Source organism: Pan paniscus, chromosome 5, assembly GCF_029289425.2.
Source record: "Pan paniscus chromosome 5, NHGRI_mPanPan1-v2.0_pri, whole genome shotgun sequence".
Taxonomy (NCBI): Eukaryota; Metazoa; Chordata; class Mammalia; order Primates; family Hominidae; genus Pan; species Pan paniscus.
The window spans coordinates 65,376,035-65,394,440 of record NC_073254.2 but is presented as its reverse complement, the minus strand read 5'-3'; the positions used below and the strand labels follow the sequence as shown (position 1 = coordinate 65,394,440).

The 18,406-nt window shown below is 36.2% G+C and overlaps 1 protein-coding gene across 1 annotated transcript in view; it reads right to left on the bottom strand.

Annotated features, from left to right (window-relative positions):
• TFAP2B (transcription factor AP-2 beta) overlaps nt 1–18,406 on the bottom strand; it is a 343,214-nt gene that overhangs the window by 240,871 nt on the left and 83,937 nt on the right. The gene's annotated exons all lie outside the window — the stretch shown is intronic.

Sequence of the window (18,406 nt, the reverse complement as noted above, 5' to 3'; positions counted from 1 at the left end):
TGTGGCGATTCCTCAGGGGTCTAGAACTAGAAATACCATTTGACCCAGTCATCCCATTACTGGGTATAGACCCAAAAGACTATAAATTATGCTGCTATAAAGACACATTCACACGTATGTTTATTGCGGCATTATTCACAATAGCAAAGACTTGGAACCAACCCAAATGTCCAACAATGACAGACTGGATTAAGAAAATGTGGCACATATACACCATGGAATACTATGCAGCCATAAAAAATGATGAGTTCATGTCCCTTGTAGGGACATGGATGACATTGGAAATAATCATTCTCAGTAAACTATCGCAAGAACAAAAAACCAAACACCGCATATTCTCACTCATAGGTGGGAATTGAACAATGAGAACACACGGACACAGAAAGGGGAACATCACACTCTGGGGACTGTTGTGGGGTGGGGGGAGGGGGGAGGGATAGCACTGGGAGATATACCTAATGCTAGATGACGAGTTAGTGGGTGCAGCGCACCAGCATGGCACATGTATACGTATGTAACTAACCTGCACATTGTGCACATGTACCCTAAAACTTAAAGTATAATAATAATAAATAAATAAATAAATAAATAAAAAGGAGGAAAAACTCTTTAACAAAAATGAAAAAAAAAGAGAAATACGTGCACTTGATTAAAAGGTGAACCTATAAGGAAGCATCACTGTATCTAAAAACAAAAATTTGTCTGGGTGTTATAACTCATGCCTATAATCCCAATGCTTTGGGAGACTGAGGCAAGAGGATTGTTTGAGGCCAGGATTTGAGATCAGCTTGGGGAAGATAACATAGTGAGACCCCATCTCTACCAAAATTAAAACAATTAGCTGGACATGGTGCCACGCATCTGTAGTCCTCACTACTTTGGAGGCTGAGGTGGGCAGATCACTTGAGCCCACAAGGTCAAGGCTTCAGTGAGCCATGATTTCATCACTGCACTCCAGCTGGGCAACAGAGGAACCATCTCTAAAAATAAATAAATAATGAAATTTATTTTTTATTATATACTATATATTATTTTTAATACACATTTCCTTTGTGAAATGGAGATATATAAATAAATAGTAAATAAAAATATTCCATAGAAAGCTAAAAAAGATAATCTCATAGAAGTAGAGGATAGAACAGTGGTTACTAGAGGCTGAGAAGGGAAGGGGTAGGGTAGATAGGTAGAGCTTGGTTAATGGAGGCAAAATTTCAGCTAGATGTAAGGAACAAGCTCTACTGTTCTATAGCACTGCAGGGTGATGATACCTAACAATTTATTGCATGTTTTCAGGTAGCTAAAGGAGATGGTTTTGAATTTTCCCAGCACAAATAAATGATAAATGTTTGAGGTAACAGTAATCCCAATTACCTTTATTTGATTATTACACATTGGATACATATATCAAAATATCACCTGTACCCCATAAACATATAGCATTATTATGGGTCTATTAAATATGTATTTTTAAAAATTCCACAGAAGTGTCTATGGAAATGTTTTATAAAATAAATATATTCTATGGAATACTATGTAACAAGTAAAAAGAAAGAAGTAGGATAGTGGCATGGAAAGACTCCCAAGACTTGTCAATAAATAAAAACAAGCCAGGTGTGGTGGCTCACGCCTGTAATCCCAGCACTTTGGGAGGCTGAGGCAGGCGGATCACGAGGTCAGGAGATCGAGACCATCCTGGCCAACATGGTGAAACCCTGTCTCTACTAAAAATGCAAAAATTAGCTGGGCGTGGTGGTGCGTGCCTGTAGTCCTATCTACTCGAGAGGCTAAGGCAGGAGAATCGCTAGAAGCCGGGAGGCGGAGGTGGCAGTGAGCCGAGATCGCACCACTGCACTCCAGCCTGGTGACAGAGTGAGACTCCATCTCAAAAAAATAAAATAAGTAAAAAATAATAAAAATGGCAAGTTGTAGGACATGACTCACAGTATGATCTGTCACTTTATGTGTGTAAATGTACAGATATATGTAGGTTAATAAATAACAGAGTTCTAAAAAGATGCATACCAAACTGTGATTAGTGCTCCTGGAGAGTCAAGTAGTTATTACAAGGAAAGATAATAAAGAAATTTCACTTTTTAGTCTTATAACTCTGTATCATTTGAATGTTTTAAAGTTAAAACATTGTAATATATTTTCTATATAAAAATTAATTTAAATAAATAGGTAAATAAAGTCAACTTTTCTGGAAGTTGGAAAAAGCATTTAATGACTATGGTAACACTGATTATTCAGTGCTAGGGGTCCAGATAAATAAGCACATTTGAAAACTAAAACAGGAAATTTCTGGAACACAGAGTTTTCTTGGAATAAAACTACAAGGATGCAGTCTGTTACCATGAAATTTGGATATTGTGCTGAACAACAAACAGGAACACAGATAAAAGCAATTTGACTCTATGTATACATATAATGTTATCACTAAAAATGTAACTCCTTGTTCCAAAAACTGTTCTTCTCAATTTATTTTGAGATTGTCACCCAAAATTATTTGTTTTGCTTTATTTGTTGTTTCAAGATTTGAAAGAATAACTGTTAGATATGTCTCAAAGCATGAAGGTAAAAAACAGAAAATGTTTAAAAGAAAACCTTATTAAACATTTTTGTATTGATAAATTCACAAGTAGCTGTCCTTGCTCAGTTGCCAAGTCACAGTCTTTTGAAGACAAGGTAAAATACTATCTACCAAATCACAGAATGAGAGGCGCAGGCTGCCTTGCCTTCATGCTTCCCCATAAGGACACTTGCTCTCTATTCCCTTCTAAACATCTGTCAGCATAGCCCTTTACAGGGATACTGGTATGTGGATTGATTTTACAGATATGAAAAATTTCACTTAAGAATTTCCCTGGGCAACCAATCCTTCACAGTTGCCACATTATTACAACTGGGTGAATAGACTTAAATACGTCAACTAAGTCCACGAAAACAACAATGAAGCTGTCTCCAACCTCTGCCCTCCCCCATTCCCCCGCAGACCTCACCTCCTACTGGTCTCTCCCCTGTACAGTCCACTCCTTACTCTCACTTTGACAGTCAAACTTCAGGAATCAGGACCTATTTCCTTATGGGTCTGTGTGCCAGGGAGACTGTTCACTCCATACTTCTTTCTGGCCTCTGCTCAAATGTCACCATCTCAACGAGGGCCTTCTGTTCTTTATTTTTCTCAATAACACTTACCCACCATCCAACATACCACACATTTTATTTTTTCTTGTTCCATAGCTTTATTTATAATAACTAAACAACTAAAATCAACTTAGATGCTCAAAAATAGGAGAACTGATAAGTCCTCTAAGACACCTGGAATACTGCTGAGCAATACAAATGAAGAAATGTTGGATACGCACAATTGTAGTAGTTTTCTATTGGCACCATAACAACTTATCACCAACTTGGCTGCTTAAATTTATCACGTAGTTCTTTTTATATGTATTTTATTTATTTTTTACTTTTATTTTATTATTTGTCCCATCCTATCCCAATAGAATGTAAGCTCTTTCAAGGTATATATTTTTGCCTGTGTTTTTCACTCCTTTATCTTCAGAGACAGAACAGTATCTGACAGAAGATTGATGCTAAACAAATAACCCCATAATTATAAGACATCTCATATCAATGATATTTTTTCCCTAAATGTTTGATGCACACAGAAACTAGATCTTTATATGAAGGGGTCAAAGCCACTTTTATGAAAAACTGATTTTCTAGACGAGAAAAGCTATAGTACTGAGTTTAGATTAGTAGATTAACCGAAACAACTACTGGGTTCTCAACTCCCTGTGGGAGTAAATAGATAACAGTGCCATCAAAATGCCAATGACCACAGAGCAGATAGAAGGGTTTTGACAGCATCGGTGCTCAGTCACCACTCTCCCAATCACAATGGAGTTATCAATCACTCAAGAAATCTCAGGAAGTTCCTTGGCCTAGCCCAATAGCTGGAAGAGAAGATACAGGTGGTGCAAGGTTCTACCAATCAGAGAACGTCCAAAAAGGAGTTAAAGGGGCTCAAACACTACTAATCTGTCTTATGTTACCTTGGCAATAGAGTAGAGAAAGGCTTACATTAAAATACATGGTCGTGGAATTCCCAAAACGTTGCAGGTTCTAGTGGACTGAAAAACTGAATCATGCTTGGCCTGGTAGTGAAAGGTGTGATTATAGGAACAGTTGCCACCCCCTCTGATAAAGTCTCAAAAATGCGTAGCAACAGCAGTGACAACAGGGCTGGAGCAGACACTTTAGAGATGAAAGCACATTAAACCAGGCCAAAGGACACTTGAAAAAAAAGGTCCAAAAGTGTCTTCAAATGGTGTCATCATCATAGCTTCTCTGCTCGAGCTCAGATTCATTAAGTAGTAGGTTAGGAATAAGCCACAGTATGGCGCTGACCACCACAACCTCAGAACCCAAAAGGTATTTGCTAGCTCATTCCTTTGTCGGAAGATTGAACTAACCCAGCAACAGCACAGCCAATTTTAGCACTTTGACTTGTCAGCAGGGTAGCCTCCACTGATGAATTTTGAATCCGGTGATATCATATAGTATTAGTCACTAAACTGCTATGTACCACCCTTTTCTGCCTATCTACATGGCACAGAAATAATCATTAATGGATACCACAGCTATCCACATGCATTCATTTCCACAATGAGAGAAGTTTGTCCAGGTAGCCTAAGAAAGAAGGTATCAGGTTTTTGTGTTATTTTTTCACAGGAGAAATGTGATCCCTCATCTAGGGCCCTCGAAGCCACTTTCAGTCTGCCTTTGTTTCATATTATGTTATCCAGATCTGTGCCAACTACTTAGTAGGCCTCATTCAAGTAAATTACCATCTCTGATTATGATGAAATAGATCTAATGCACTGATTAGGGTCTCTTCCTAAACTGCCTGCCAAGCTTCTTGCTGAGTTTCTCTTGTTAATATTCTCCTTTACCTTTCATGGCTCCTTCCTAATTGGGCATCGTTTAGATTTAGTAATGATGCTTCATATTATGGTGGCAATCTTTCCCCAAGTAACATAAATGGAAATATTCAACTAGAAAAAAAAAGAGAGAGAGAGAGAGCACTCATTTGTTGAAACCCAGGTGTACATCTGCATTCTATAATCCCAGGTCCAGTTGATCAGATGATGTTCATAAAAATCAAGTAGTGGCCTCCTTTAATGATATATTTTATTGTTTACAATAAAAACCAACAGAGATGTACAGAGCACTATTACGGTTTTTTTCAGCAAGTGATCTGCATCTGCCATTCTGTAGACACAGCTAAAGTTAGCCATTATATCTGTTCCAGTGAATTCAGCTAAATCATCATAACAAGCATGGTTATTGTGCTAAAAGACATTAACAGTCACCATTTTTCATTTCCATCAGGGGGTAAAAACTGCTCTATCTTTACTTCTAATAGATGGAAATTGAACTAAAACTGGAAATAGCTCCAAATGGCAATGCTAATAGTAAACGTGACATCTAAATAATTATCCTAAAATAAATAAATGGGAGGAGATATAAAAAGCCCTCTTCATTTTTTTCCTAGAACAGAAAAGAGTTATGAAACACTATATCTTTTAAAATAAATTCTGTTTAAGACTCAGAACAATAATTGGGCTGGTTCTCCAGACTCTATTATGAGTTCAAATCAATGACTCTGTTCCTAACACAGTCGTTTGTTTCTACTTTAAGAAGAAATATATTACTCACCTATCTATGAGAGAAAAAGATAACAATCAGTGAACTTATAGAACTTCTCACCACTATATGTCTATACCAATATCAAGTAAAACTAGAATTTATACTATTGATTATCATTTCAGTAAGTCCTGCCAGTTGATCATATAAACCTAGTAAGCTCACCAGCATTTATTTAAAGAATAAAAGCAGATCAACCTTATATTGCTCTTGAGTTAAATATAAGAATAATAATAATCTTCTATATTTTATATTGATGACTTGCATCACAAATCACTATCTTGTTATGATGTATTATACTTACTGACAATAAGGATTTGAGGTTTTTTTGGTCTGGAATGACCTGACTGCAAAAAGGAATTTTTTTTCTAGTGGTTCTGTTTCCTTCGCTTAATGCCAGGCACTGTGGCTGGCCATGTAATTTATCCAGAAAAATATTTCTGGAAATATAGATATTAATATAAAGATGTAGATATAGTCTACTTTCTGGAATATACACATTTCATGTGAAGCAATGAAATATGGAGATCGCTGGACAAATTCTACACAGACCAGAGTGTGTAGAAATCCACTGATAACCCTGGACTGTGTGGTAAGAATGAATCAAACTCAGTCAAGAAGCTGAAAGACTTTGGCTCTGCCATCCAAATTCTCTACATAGTTGCCTGACTTGGTGACAAAACCTAAATGACTGGTGCAGGTCAAGTGGTCTGATCTACAGTGCTGCACTGACAAAGTCAAACAAAGAATAAAAAGAAGATTATTGAAGTAAAAAGTGAGGTATTGCCTTAATTATCTGCATAATTACCTTATATTTTAATTTCCATATACACACACAGAATCCTTTATCTGGATTCAAGTAATTTCTTAAAAAATATGACTGTGGGCAAATGTTGATTCAGATTTGGGGACTGTCTTAATGAGAAATTTGTGGAGTCAGACACAGATATTGAGGCACACTGTGTCAATCAACAGATATTGAGGCACACTGTGTGTTTATTCCCTATCTGGAAGACAACAGGGACCCAGAAGTATGTGGCATGACCTCATCCTTCATGTACATAAAAAGTAGCCAGGGAGCTAGACCTGCAGCAAAGACAGGCAGTGTCACATGCTGATGAAACACACAGGTCCTAGTGCCCATCTACTGGGGTTTGAATCCCAACTCTGACATTTACTTCTGATGCCTTAGATCAGTCCCTGTCTGTAAAATCAGCATGACAACAGTATCTACCTCTTGTTGTGTAGATTAAAAGATTGGATCGAAGAAGGTACACTGTCTATATTTTTGAATGAACAAATGAATAAAATTTCACACACAGTTACAAAGTACAGTGGTCCAAAATATAAGAATCCTAATTTTTTTTTTTTTTTGAGACAAGGTCTGTTCCGGATACCCAGGCTGGCATGCCATGGCACCACCATAGCTCACTGCAGCCCTAAATGAGTAGCTGGGATTACAGGCTCCAGAAACCATGCCTGGATATGAATTCTAGTTCAGACTCCACTGCTAGCACTTTGTGTGAGCCTGAGCCAGTAACCAACTTCCCAAACTTTAATTTCCCCTAACTAAACATAAAGGTTTAGCCCAGATGGTTTCAACACAATATTATAACACTGGCTTATCATTCTATAATTACACATTCTTAGATAAATAGAGAAAGGGGGTATCAGTGAGGACTGGAGTCATGGAAGTTTTCATTAAGGAAGTTAAGGTGATCTACCTAAGGGAAAAGGTGAGAAATAAATTTGCAGGGTCAGGGCCAGAAACAAACATATGAGAAGATGCTGAGAAGGAGTGGGACAGACTAGGGGAACCAACAGACAAAGTTCTGCCCTTTTTGGAGGCTTCACACAAGAAAGTAAAAGGAAGTGGGCTTTTATATGAAGGATGAAAAGTATGCGGGTAGAGACTTGAAAGAAAGTAAACGGGTTCCCTTGTAAGCTGATAAAAACTCAGACGTTCTAAACTTTTTCTGAGAAAGGGGAATGACAGCGTAAAAGCAGTGATTAAGGAAGATTAATTTGATAAAGTTATGTAGGAGAATTGGAGGAACATAGATAACAGATCCAATTACTCTTTCTAAAATTGACTAGTAATGCTCAGAGGAAAAAAAATGCAATGGTTGCAATAGCTGCCTCAGAACAAGTTTTATTAGTCTGCAGCTAAAACTCAAATTTTAACCATAGGTGGTATGTAAGGAATTTAGTAAATCATTTGACATAATTAAAAATTAAATACATATAGGTGTGTGTATGTATATGCATATATGTATTTAGATTAAGTACCATATGGTACATGCAAATAATATATTTAAATACTATTGCTCTGTCTACATATTTCTCCTTAAAGATAAACGTGGTGTGAATCAAGTGAAATCTTACAGATTAGAACCTAAAATTTCCAGATAACCCCAATCCCACCATATGATATTATAGCCGTGTATAATAAAATAATTTTTAAACACTTGGAAACTATCATTTAGCACAAGAGAAAAGGAAGGCAGATGTTAGGGGTCAAAAACTGTACTATTCAATGAGCCCCACTTGTGTTTCTCTACTATTCACATTAACAGCATAAGATTAAGCAATTCTTAGCAATTAGACAAATCTTAGCAATAGAAGCAGATGATTTATTAGCCCTTGGACACTCAGAAGGAAAAGAAGTTTGGGCAGTTTGCAACAGTGTGGGCATTGTTTAATCTTCACATTTTGAGAACAGAGTGAATTGAATTTGGAATCGCAGAACTAATTTAACATACTCAAAGAGTATTTTTTCCACACTATCATAAGGAAAGAGAAGTGAGAAGGGACACAAAAATATAGATACATTAAATACCAACTATATACTCAACACCATGCTGGACACAACTTAAATGTTATTTATTTCTATTAAGAAAGCTCTGATATTTTCCTAGTTTTAATGATAAAAATTTAAAGTTTCAAGTACTAAAGAAATGTATCTAAGGTCTCACAGCAATTAAATGACTGAGCCATTCAAACCAATTGTGCCTAAACTTTGATTTAGACCTCTATGGAATAACAGGGGAAAAATTTACTGTCCTGCTTGAAACAACCAAAACATATAAAATATGTAAAATAGGTTTTCAAAATATATAAAGCAAAATATTCAAAACACTTAACATTATACAATGAGGAACAGCAAGAAAAAAATGTTTCCTGAGAAACAGGAAACAAACAAGTGAGCCCTGCAATTTCCCACAATTTATTGCATTGAGAGGGTTTCCCAACTCCCGCATAAGAATATGGAACCCAGGTGAAGCCCAGAAGACCCCCCTAAGTTGAGGAGACAGTGCTGAGAGTCTGAAGAGATCAAGGCAGCCAGAATTTGCAGGACAAATTCCTAAAGAGGAGAGAACTGCACATGGAGAGAACTCCTTAAAGATCTACAGAAGATGCCCTTCAGTGTTCAGCTGAGTACAAGTAACACATGTATGTGAGGAAATGACAGGGAAAGAATTACAGGAAATAGCTAGCAATATCAGTGCCTGACACTCACATGGGGTCAGCTAAAGTACCTAGCAAACCTCAGGATTCAAGGGGAATAGGTAGAGTACACAGGGTGCTCTTGCCTCAGTAAGGGAGAATCCATTCCTACTCATTAAATCTTTAAAGCAAGACCTGAAAAGATCAAAATAATGTCAAGTAACTTAACTGCATCCCAAGAACAAAGCTCAAGAATATCCATAGAAATAGAAAACTCTCCAGTAACTAACAATGTACAATTCACTGTCTGACATAACAATAAAAGATTACTAAGCAGAAGTAGGAAAATAAGACTCACAATAAGAAGAAAGATGAATCATTCAAAACTGACCCAGAGCAGATACATTTTTATATTTACTAGACAAGCACATTGAAATGGTTGATGACTAAACTAAACAGGTTCAAAAAATGAAGTAGAGTCATGGCAGATTTTTTTAAAGGCCTAAATTGAACTTTCAGAAGTAAAAACTACAACATTCAAGAATAAAAACATACCAGTTGAGATTAATGACAGATTAGGCATTGCAGAAGGAAAGATAAGTGAACTTAAAAACATAACAATAGAAACTATCCAAAATGAGTCATAGAGTAAACACAGAATTAAAATAAAGAAAAAGAAAGAAAGAAAAAAGCAAAGAATTAATATTGTTAAAATATCCATACTACCCAAAGAAATTTATAGATTCCATGCAATCCTTATCAAAACCCCAATGGCATTATTCACAAAAATGGGGAAAAAAATCTTAAAATTCATATGGTACCACAAAAGACCCCAAATAGCCAAAGCAGTTCAGAGAAAGAAAAAACAACATTGTGCTGGATGCAGTGGCTCACACCTGTAATCCCAGTACATTGGGAGGCCAAGGTGGGTAGATCGGTTGAGGTCAGGACCATTCTGGCCAACATAATGAAACCCCATTTCTACTGAAAATATAAAAATTAGCCAGGTGTGGTGGTAAGTGCCTGTAATCCCAGTTACCTGAGAGGCTGAGGCAGGAGAATCACTTGAACCCTGGAGGTGGAGGTTGTAGCAAGCCTTCCAGGGTGGGCGACAAAGCAAAAATCCACCCCCATACCAAAAAAATATGTATATATATATATTGGAGGCATCACACTTCCTTATTTTAAATTATATAACAAAGCTATAATAATCAAAACAGCATGGTACTGGCATAAAAGCAGACATAAACCAGTGGAATAGAACAGAGAACCCATAAATAAATCCAAACATATATGGTCATGAACAGCACACAATAAGAAAAATTGTCTTTTTGATAAACAGCAGAGGGAAAACTGAACTCCCACAGGAAAAAGAATAAAATTGGGCTGTTTTCTGGGGGAGCGGTTCCAAGATGGCTGAATAGGAACGGCTCCAGTCTACAGCTCCCAGCGTGGGCGACTGATTCTTAATTTATAGAAAATAAAAGGACTTAGAATAGCCAAAAACACCTTTGAAAAAGAGTAAATTTAGAGAATTAACATTACCTGATGTCAAAGTTCATTATGAATCTGCATGTGTGGTATTGGTATAAAGACGAATTCATCAATGCTACAGAATATAGATCCCCAAAACACACACACACACACTCACACACACACACATATATATGTGGGAAACTCGTTTTTGACAAAATTGCAAAGGCATTTCTGTGTAAATAGAATAGTCTTTTCAAAAAATCAGAAAATAATACTGGAATAATTAGATATCCATATGCAAAAAAACCCCAACATCAATCCATACCTCACGTTATATACAAAATTTGCCCCAAAATAGATCATAGACCTAAATGCCAAACCTAAAATTACAAAACTTCTAGAAAAAATAGGTATTGGCACAAACTTATTAGCTACAATACCTAAGTACAATCTGTGACAGAGAAAATTGATAAATTGAACTTTATTGAAATTAAAATTTTCTGTCACAGTGCCTTCAGAAGATAGTTAATGGAATGAAAAGGAAAACCAAAGGCTGTGATAAAGTATTTGCAAGTCACATATCTGTTAAAAGACTTATACCCAGAACATATAAAGAACTCTCAAAACTCAGTAATAAGAAAAAAAATTCCAATAGAAGTATGAAATTATGGACAAAAGACCTGAACAGACATTTCCCCAAAGAAGAAAAATGATGGCAAATAAGCACATAAAAAGATGTTCAATCTCATTAGTCATTGTAGAAATGTACCACAATGAGGTACTGTTACACATCTGTTAGAGTGGCTGAGATTTTTTTTTTTTAATTGACCATGTCGGGCAGGGTTTGGAAAAGTAGTGAAAAATCTGGAACTTTCATACACTACTCATGAAAATAGAAAATGCCACAAACTTTGGAAAACAGATTAGCAATATCTTTAAAAATTAAATACACACCCATCATATAATCCAGCCATTCCTCTCTTAGTTATTTACCCAAGAAAAATGAAAGCATAAGTCCACAAAAATACTTGTACATAAAGGTTCCTAGCATCTTTACTTGCAATAGTCAAAGCCTTAATGATCAAATGCTCATCCACAAATAGATAAACAAGCTACGGCACAACCATATAATGGAATATTATTTAGCAGTAAAAGGGAATGAACAATGTTGGTACACACTGCATATGGATGATTCCATTTACATAACTTTCTTTAAAAAGCAAACTAATATATAGTGAGAGAGAGTAAACGACTGGTTGCTTAGATAGTAGGAGGACACAAGATAACACAGAAGAACACAAGGTAACTTTTGATTGTATAGTTTTCATCATTTTATTTATGGTGATGGTTTCACAAGTGTCTATAAGTTTCAAAATTTATCAAACTTTATAACGTAAATACATGCAGCTTACCGTATATCAGTTATATCTCAACAAACCATTTTTTTAAGTAATCAGACTTCAAATACCAATCTTTTCTCCACTGTCCTCCCACATCTGACATGCAAGTATTCAATTAAATGAGTATTTATTGACCCCACTATGTTCCAGATCCTGCATTTGGCATTAAGAATACAAAGAAAAATAAGTGGGCTTTTGGAAAGCTTATTTTTAAAAAATAAATGTATATGTAGATCAAATGGTAAGCACTGCTAAATCCCATTTCTGGTTCCACTTTATGTCTCTGTCCTTGTTTCTTTCCTATGCTATATGACTGTATTTTCTGTATTCTTGATTCTCTTTGAATTATCTCTGAAACAAGATGAGATATAAATAAATATAAATAATTATTCAAATGGCTAAAACATGAGACTTGTCCTCAAGAAATCTGCAGCAAATAACAGTCTGGCTTTCTTTTCAGGTACTTTGCATCTAGTGGAGAGAGTAGACATGTACACTAATAATTAAGCTGCAAGTTTTGATTTGTTAATACCATGAAGATATTAATACATTTAATCTGTAAATGTGTATAAATTTTATAGGAGGGAGCACTGGAATGTTTAATTCAGACAATGCCAATACAAGTTTACAGAGAAGAGAGAACTTTCCATTGGGTTTTGAAGGTTCTGCTGATTTTTAATGGGCAGAGGTGGAGGAACACTCTGAGCAGAGAGAACATCATAAACAAAGGAGTGAATGTGAGAAAGGTCAGCATATGTTCTTAGGCTAAAGAATAGTTTAATCAGGTGAGATAGACACCCAACACTAGTACTAGCCTCATGGCATTTGGGGATTATTTAACCTCTTTAGGTTCCAGTGCCCTTAACTATGAGGTGGGAATATTTACACTATTACATCTACCTAAAGAGTTTCTTAAAAGGCCTAAAAAAGAAGTGATGAATCTAAACCACTTAGCATTGTGCCTGGCACAGACCAAATGCTTACAAAACTGGTAGCAGTTATTATTAGCATGAGGTTAGAATCCAAGGGAGCATAAGGAAAAGAAAAATTTATATCAGGCATATTTTTTTATATTTATTTATATCAGGCATATATTTATATCAGGCATGTTACCCCTAGTAGCATCATGAATGTATATATTCAATTATACAATGACATCATTCTTTCTAAAACAAAGTTCTGACTTCACCTGGTCTGCTAAAAAAAAAAAAAAAAGTATTAACAATGTGAGGGGTGGGAAGGGGAAGCACAGATGGCAATTTCATGCTTGAGAATTCAATCCTTCTCATTTGGGTTGAAAAGATAAAACAGACCTTATGGATCTCTTCCTCTATTAGTGTGTCTTTGACTATAAAAATATATAATAATCTCATCATAATTTACAGTTGCATAATTCTAAATCTTTTTTTTTAAGTTCATAGAATCGTATTTCTTAAAAGGATCATCTTTTCCAACATCACATTTTTAGGCCAATAATAGAATAAACAAAAATTCCTTGAACAAACCTACCAACAAACAAATAAAAGCTCATTTGCAACTTGATGCATACTACATTGTGATTTCATTTACAAGAGTCTCAGACAAAGAAGATCACCATAACTCTCAAAACGGTTGTGTCATTGACAATTAAACATAAGTTAAGAATGGCCGCAACAAAAACCTGAATAGACATTCATTCACGTGTCTGGTATGATACGGTATAATCCAGCCTGAAGGGAAGGAGATTGAGTAGATCAGAAAAAGTAACAAGATTTATTTGCTCTAAGACTAACTATATGCCTAGTAAGGCAGTGGTATACTGTTAAAGATTTACATGTTTGGAAAACTAGAAGTTATCATAACCATATTAACTTTCCTTCATTTTTCTTTCCCAGTTCCACCCTTGCATTTCTATCCCCAGTCTATATGATCTCTGGAAACATTGTTGATGAAATATTCTAAGAGTGCGCACCCGGAGACCAGTAGTTCTTGCTTAAGCAATTTTTTTTTCTTATAAGAACAATGAATTACATAAATTCTTTTAATTCATGAACAGAGGCATTAAATCTTATATATGATACATTTTATAGATATAGATAAAACACTTGAAAATTTAGAGTTATTGAGAGGGCAGCAAACCTGTAAAAAGGAAGTATATTAATAATCCAACAAACTGATTATCATGATTAGGTTTTAAAAACAGAATATTCCATAAGAAAACAAGGAAAGGGGTTCTAAACATAAGCAAAGGCCTTGCTTCCAATGACATTCTTTTTTCCAACATGGAACACCTATACAGATAGATGAGATAGAGATGCAGATTTTTTTCCTATCCAGGAAGTTTAAGAAATGCCTCTGGAACTTTCCATATTAGCAGACCAAGCTGAGAGCTTGAAAAATTTAGTGGGGTGTAGAAAATTCGTATAACCCTTTTAACACAGGATCTATTTCAGTAAAGACTTGAAAAGTAAGAGAGATACAGGTTTCATTCCACTTTTTATAAATACATATATTCCAAATAGAAGAGGTGAGATAACCAGAATGATATTTTATTAAACAACACATAGCATTTAATTTGTACCAGAAACACATAGAAGCATTTCACAAGTACTATCATTTAAGTGAACCTTTAAGACAACCTTAAAATGAAGTTTCCATTATTATCTCCAATTAACAGATGAGAAAACCAAGATACAGAAAAGTAAAAACAAAACAAAACAAAACAAACGAACAAACAAAAAACACTTGTCCAGGCTCACATGGCTATTAAATGGCAGAACTGAGTTTTGAACCCAGGCCATTTGTCTGCAAAATCCATATTTGTAATCACTTCATTGCTGCTTATTTTTCTTTAGAAGAGCTTCCGATTGGAGATAATCTTTGAACATTTCTGCCTGTTACAGAACCCCAAAAGAAATTTTATTTGTATGACAGACTATTCTACATGCAAAATCAATATTCCTATGGGGAAATTTCCCTAGCAACTAGTTTAAAATGCCTTTTTAGGCCAGGGCTCATGCCTGTAATCCCAGCACTTGGGGAGGCCAAGGCGGGGAGATCACCTGAGGTCAGGAGTTTGAGACCAGCCTGGCCAACACGGTGAAACCCCGTGTCTACTAAAAATACAAAAATTAGCCTAGCGTGGTGGTGCATGCCTGTAATCCCTGCTACTCTGGAGGCCGAGACAGGAGAATCACTTGAGCCTGGGAGGTGGAGGTTGCAGTGAGCCGAGATCATGCCACTGCACTCCAGCCTGGGCGACAGAGTGAGACTATGTCAAAAAAAAAAAAAAAAAAAAGAGCCTATTTAATTACTAATCACTTCAGAATGACTGCTCAAGGGGTTAATAATCTTCCACCTCCCTTTAGGAGAGAGAGATAGGTGATAAACAAGTATATGACTCATCGATTTTATAAACATTTCTGGGAGGCAGGTGGTATGCTTGCTTTACAGGTGAAAACAGAGGCATGGAGCCATTCAGTGACTACTCCATGACACACAGATTCTTTACAGACAGATCCTTCACAATGCACTATGAGCACAGCCTAACCTTATGTGGCAGCTGTGAAGTCTTCTCCTCATCTATCCTATTACAGAAAAAGGAAACCTGGTACAATCTGTGACTCTTCACAAACGAGACTTCCTGCAGTAGAGGAATCATAAATGACAAGGCCCATAAGCAACAAGAAAGAAGAAAAATAAGCTTTCTTAAAGAAAGCAGGCCCAGACAGCACAATGACTGATTGTAGAGTAGATAGTGCTGAATGTAACTTGCTCCTTCTTCGTGATAAAGGTCAAAGCCATCTTCAAAATGACTGCCCTATTCAGGATTTTCATAATAGATTGGAAAATATAACTCAGACAAACACCCAGGAAGGCTTGGCTCCTAATTTGTCAGGTTTTTGAATGGATAATCTTTAAAATTCCTACAAGAAAATACTCTAGCATATCCCAAAGTGGTTTTCTTTTTCTCTTTCTACCCAAGAGAACAATATAAGCTTGAGAAACCGTGTTGTGTGTGCATGCCTGCAGATTTGTGTAGTCATCCCCTACTTTTCAGACATCAAAAATAAATCAACCACTAAAAACAAAAGCCAACCAGAATGGGGCACATAAGGTTCCATTCAAATACCACTGCACTCTGAGGTGAAGGTGAAGCTTAGCAGTCCTTCCTGATTGCTTGTCTTTGTACTAATACCCCTAACTGAATGAACATCCAGAGGATGGTGCTTACTCAGGATTTCACTTCAGATTGTTACACTGAGGTATCCACATAAAGCATGAGTAGTGGTTATTGCCCTAGGCTTACTATTTCTAATTGTATTGTTTTGCTGTTCTGTTTGTTTCAGTAAGCTCATGCATTAATTGTGTAACAGCATAGAAAATAAAATATGAAAAACATGTTCGTTTAAGCAGTGGCATCCTGGCTGCCTTCTTTAAATATCACCAAGGCTAGCAGTCAGTTGGAATGAGTAGCAAACATCATTTGATTTCCAGCAAGGTGAGGGGTACCTTCTCCCAGTTTGATTTATCCTGCTTTCATCATTACAGAGCAAACCCTGGAATGTTGTCATCCTTTTCAGGCTTCAGGTCCCATCAGAGTACTGGCTTCACTTTGACTGTAGAAGATTTAGTTGAAGCAGTATTCAAAAGTGTAGAACTTGTCAAGCTACCTATCCAGTGAGAAGTCTTGAAATAAATGGAATTTCATTACTTTCAGAGTAAGATAAATTGCCAAAAAAGTCATACAAGGCTCATAATAATGTGGCCACTGAATAGTTGTTCAGCCTCAACATTAACCATACCTTAACCATACCTTTACTGCCTAAACTCATCCCAACCTCAAATAAATACATAATCATTATTCTATCTGGAAAAAAATTATATGATCTCTTCGATTCCCTGTGCCTTCTATGGTCATAATACATTTAGACATACCATTTGTATTGGTAATGATAGGCTAACTGACATAACAAATAACCTTAACATTTTGTCACTTAATGCATTAAGGTTTATTTCTCACTCAAGTCACTATCCAATTCAAGTCAGCAGTGGTTCTCTCTGCTCTACTCAGTCATTAAGGAATCTAAGCTCCTTCCACTCAGTAGCTCTAATATCCTCTAGGACAATCCTCAGTCAGGATTCCATGAAAGACTTAACCTGTAATTTCCATAGACATTTACTTCATGTGAGGAATTAGCCATCTCCTACACATCTATAATGATGCTAGCTAAGTACTAGCCTTGCATGAATTGAGAAAATAGTCATTAAATCATTTTCTATGGACCTTATTTCTCTATGAACCCTTTGAGGAAGGCTGCTCCAGGGCATGGTCTTCAATGTTGGCTGCATATTAGAATTATACAGGAGCTAAAGCTAAGAGCCACTAATCTGAGAGCTCAGCATTTTTAGTTAAATCAACTGCCTGCATCCCAAAGAAGGAAGAAAAAAAGGGTAAAAAAGAATGCATGGAAAATCATCCAGGAGGTCTTCATGTGGATTCAGCATGGAAATGGTATAAATCACTCTGCCCACATTCCATTGGCTGGAACAGTCACATGGCCCCACGTTAACTGCAACCAGGTAGGAAATGTAGTTTCCTCTCACGTACCAGAAGGAAAAGGAAGTGGAACTTCCTCTAGCAGTATCTGCCATACTCTTCCCTTTACCTGAGAAGACATTGCCTTTCCCTTCCCCCACCTCTCTCCAATTGTTCCTTTGGGTTAGGTCCTCTTGTCTTCTGAAACAGTGGTTACCTGCTCTGGAAAACCTTCTCTCTCCATCCTCCAAATCTCCTGGGGTACAGCTTTATCAGCGCACCTATCACACTGATTCTGGTTAGTTTCTCTGTCTCCTCTGGCTCCTAAAGATACACAATAGGTCCTCCATATGTTTCAAAAATTAACGAATGAAAGTGCCAAAATGTACTTCACATACACATATACCACAGTTAAAGATTTAATATTATCCCTATGTCTTAGATTTAAGAAACTTAGAAGGCTTAGAAGTAAAAGACGTATTCAACACCACAAGATGAAAGAGATAAACAGGAATAGTCTTATACTTGAGTAAATAATCTATTGCTTAATTTTTCCTATCTTTTACTCTTTCTGTTCAATCTTAAAAATAGAGTAATACATTTATAGGGAAAAACACTATGCTCCCTTATAGGTCTCCAAAAACTCTTCTTTCTGAAAACAGCATACAAAATACTTTCCCTCTTCAAAGCCCAATACAACACTGGAAAAGCAATGGAGAAGAAAGTACTCAGTATCTTTTCCCCACTAAAAGTTGTACTGCAATGCTTGAACACAACTGGAAGAGCCCTAGGTTTATCAAAAGTATCTGCCATTTCTAAAAGAATATAAGTTTATTACTTACATCAGATATAACAA